The 3,848-nt window shown below is 46.0% G+C and overlaps 1 pseudogene; it reads right to left on the bottom strand.

Moving 5' to 3' along the window:
* Positions 1 to 621: 621 nt before the first annotated feature.
* On the bottom strand, positions 622 to 3,146 carry LOC140908368 (nucleolar MIF4G domain-containing protein 1 pseudogene; annotated as a pseudogene).
* Between the last annotated feature and the right edge of the window lie 702 nt (positions 3,147 to 3,848).

The following is a 3,848-nucleotide window of genomic DNA, read 5'->3' as shown; positions in this document are numbered from 1 at the left end:
TTACTAGTGGCTGCACCATCTAGTGGCCTGTTTTACAACTAACAATATCCTCGTGCTATTAAAAAGCTTTCCAGTTAAAATCTTAGACTATTATAGGTCAGAGTAAGCATAGAAACACAATTGTGTTTTATTTAAAATAATACCTGTAAAACAGTGAACAGCTCTGAGTATCAACCTCAGTCTTAACCCAGGAGCTTGCAGGAATTAGGAAGGCTAGAAGCTTGGGGTTGCTGAAATCTACCGCTTGCTGACTGATAAGTGGAATTAACTAAACTTTAAAGGAAACTTAGCTATCTTCCCTGATGATAATTGACAACATGAGGTATACAGAGTGGAGGTCGATGGGGAAGACAATACTTTTTAAAACAATGAACAACAATGTATAAAGATCTGTACTTTTTTCCTACTTCCATGTTCTATTTTTCTCTGTTTCTATTTTCTCCCAAACTTGTAACCATGTTTTGGGTGTATACAATGCTACATAATCCCAAAACAAGGGGTCCTTTGCAGTATTACAGTTCTGCTAAGCATCTCAAGTCTTTGGTCTGTGAAAAATATTGTCAAGGTCAGCTTTTGTGCGTTCCTAAAGTCCTTAATTTTCACTGCAAGTTTATTTGAAGACTAAAACTCTAGTTTTAATCTGTATTCTTTGTCTTGCAAAGTCCTTCTCACTAGTTCAATTCTTTCTTTTAGTAAGATGGCTTGTTCAGTGCTTTTGTATGCTTTACATTCTTCAGGAAAAAGTGGGAAAGGAAAAGCTTCAAACCTTCACGCTACATTCCTAATTTTGGGTTGCCAGTTAACCTTCCAAAAATGATCGTAAACTCTTCCAAGTCTGTTTTTATTAATAGCATATATAACACTTACTGCAAGAAGTGGACTTTGGATTTATCTAGTTCACTGAATTCAACTACAATTGTGGTCGGTGCGTTGGCACCCAGGACCTTGAAGACCGATAGGGAGAATGATTTTGTCTTTAGCAAGTGGGCCAACAGAGAAACCAGGTTAAAGAAATTGGTAGCCAACAGGTTTCCCAAATCTTGGATTTTGTCCCATGTATTGAACTGGAATGTCGTCTGAAATCTTCTATCATATTCACAAGACTTGTTAGCCTAATATGCATAAAAGGGGTTATATGTCTTCTTCTGTAGGCAGCAGTCTATGAGACCATGAACCATCTCTCTCTCTTTTGCTGATCTTTCAGTCCAAGTTTCAAAAGTTTTTCAAATGCATCCAACAAGTCCACACTACTCATCAAGACACAAAAAATATTTCTCCTGATGTGTGTGTTCATTCTCTGCTTATGAGCAAGTTCCAGTATCTTTGAACTCATCTTTCCTACAGGCAGTTTGTGCTGAGTCTTGCTGTTGGTACTACCAGTCCTTGGTACGCCACTCTAGGATGATCCTACTATCCACTAATGGCCAACCCAGTCAGCACTGAGGGGAGATTCCAATGACACTCAAAGTTGAGTTTCTCTTCCAGAATCACTGTGGTGGATCCGTGTTCTCTGCAGCTTGCCCAGCTTCTCAACTGGCTCAGAGTTGTAACCTGAGATTTTTGGCATATCATTGTTTTTTAGTGCCAGCGTAGTAGTATAAAGTGAACCCTAGACTGGTCCTGAAATTTCTTCCCCACAGCGTGTGGTTTGTTCTGGGCCAGCTCCTTCAGGGCCAAAGCATCGTCTTTTCTCAAGGAAAAACTCACGTTTTTCAGGAGGAGCTGAATCAGTTCAAAGTCCTGTTCTGTAAAACTGCTAACGAGCATCTTCAGAATATTAGAGATCAGCAGCAAATGCACTATGTGAAACTTATACAGATGGCCAGTCAGGGCAAACAGGTTATCCCGCTCTTTCCTTTCAGCATCACTTTGATAGAATTCATCAAATTTCCTCACTACAGCTTCCAAAAAGTGAACACCAGCCTCAGTTCCCACGGGATGGTGAAGAATGCTGTCCCAAATGACACACACCATCATCCATCTAGCTAGCAGCCATCATGACTGCAGTAACACAAGCATTCTTAAGAACATCTGTTATCATTTATTCCTGTCCTTGCTACTGTTAGTCATGTATATCTCTTCCAACTGTCCACTTATGGAGGCCAAATTTGGTTCACTCAATCTGCTAATTAGACCTTTCACTGTGTTCTTCAATCTTCCCAGTTCTTCCTTCTTTTTTTTTTTTCATCCACTGTCTCATCAGCTGTTCTCACTGGAGGGGGAACATACTTCGTAGCCCTATGGCAAAGACTCATCTCCTCTCTGGAGGTCTTGGCTTTGTTGGGTTTATAGGTGCCACCAACCTCTGGGGACATGGAAAGATTTCTGCTTCCTTTCTTCTCATGCTCCCAGTTCCTTTCCACACCTGCCTCCTCTGATGTTTCTAAAGTGTCTTATATCCTCATCTCCTCAACCCTGTCTAACTCCCTCTCCTCATCTTTCTCCTCCCCATCTATCTCGCCCTCCTATCAGCATCTAGTGACTCCATATCTATATCCTCCTTATCATCTTTCCCTCATTCAGATCTAGTTGCCCTTCATCTGCATCCTTTTCCTCTTTGGATCTAGATCCTCCTTGCTGCTCTCCTCATAGAGCCTGGAGAGAGTGGTCTCAGGCCCCAGGGCGCCCAGCACATAGCCCATCCCATCCTGGGTAAAGCTCTGCAGCGCCGAGGAGATGCCCCCCTTCCTGTGCTTGCTAAGCCCCAGACATTGCTCCTGCTGCCGGATCCTCTTCTCCACATTGGCCACCAGCAAGGCCTGTTTCTGTGCAGAGGCCGTGGCAGAGGGTCCCTGCTGGAAGAGCCACTTAGCTTTCTCCTCGGGGAGCTGCCGGTGCTGGTCTCCAGGGGGTGACGAGGCCAGAACTGCAACAGAGCAGGGACATCTCCCTGGGACCCTATCCGGGCCCTCCAGCTACTCATCCCGGCTAGCCCCTGCCTTGCCCAGCTCCTGGCAGTTCCACTTCAGCCTGCACTTTTCCTTCCTCAGCTCGCGGTGGCTCTTCCTGCCCCGTCCCCCGAGGGGGGGAGGAGGGTGGCTCCCTGCCGCCTGCACGAACTCCTGCACCATCAGCCACAGCTTCTGCAGCTTGCCCAGCTGCCAGCTCCCACCGTGTCCTCCCCGGACCCCTGCTACCCACATCATGCTCCCCACAATGGGGCCACAGTGACATTGCAAACCACCTGGGTGCCACCATCTTGGGTTGGTGATGTGAAGACATCTGGATAGTTGAAAAGTTATTGCTATAGGGGCGACTGAGTGTCACCATTTCCAGACCTCCTCTGGATGATGAAAGAATCTGAAGTGAAGGGGTGTTTTTATAGCTGGGTTAAAACCCCATTGAGGTTTGGAGGTGAGAATTCACCCTTCAGTTAACATTCCTGCAAACATAAGCCCCACCTAAAACAAAAGGTGTGTGTGTGAACTGTCCCAGGAGCTTTCGGGCTGAGTACTGTCATGTTTTGGGTGTGGGAGCATGAGCGAACCCACACGCTGAGGTGACACACAAGAACAGAGAGAAGCAGCGGAAAAGAGGTACGAAAAAGCCAAGCAGGAGCCTGTTACCATAAAGAGCTTGGCCGGGTCTACACTACACACTTACTTTGGTATAACTACGTCGCTCAGGGGTGTGAAAAATCCACCGCCCTGAGCAATGCAGTGATGCCAACCTTAACTCCTCGTCTAGAGAGAGGGAGCGTGTCTCCTGCCGACATAGCTACTGCCTAAACCGATGGAAGAGTGCTCTCCCTTCAGCTTGGAGCATCTTCATCAAAGAGCTGCACTGGTGCAGTTGCATTGATGAAGTTGTGCCAATGCGGTGTTTGTAGGGTAGACCTGCCCTGTGTC

This window comes from Lepidochelys kempii, chromosome 3 (genome assembly GCF_965140285.1).
Source record: "Lepidochelys kempii isolate rLepKem1 chromosome 3, rLepKem1.hap1, whole genome shotgun sequence".
In the NCBI taxonomy this organism is placed as follows: domain Eukaryota; kingdom Metazoa; phylum Chordata; order Testudines; family Cheloniidae; genus Lepidochelys; species Lepidochelys kempii.
Note: the sequence above shows the minus strand (reverse complement) of the source record. Positions and strands in the feature narration are given on the sequence as shown.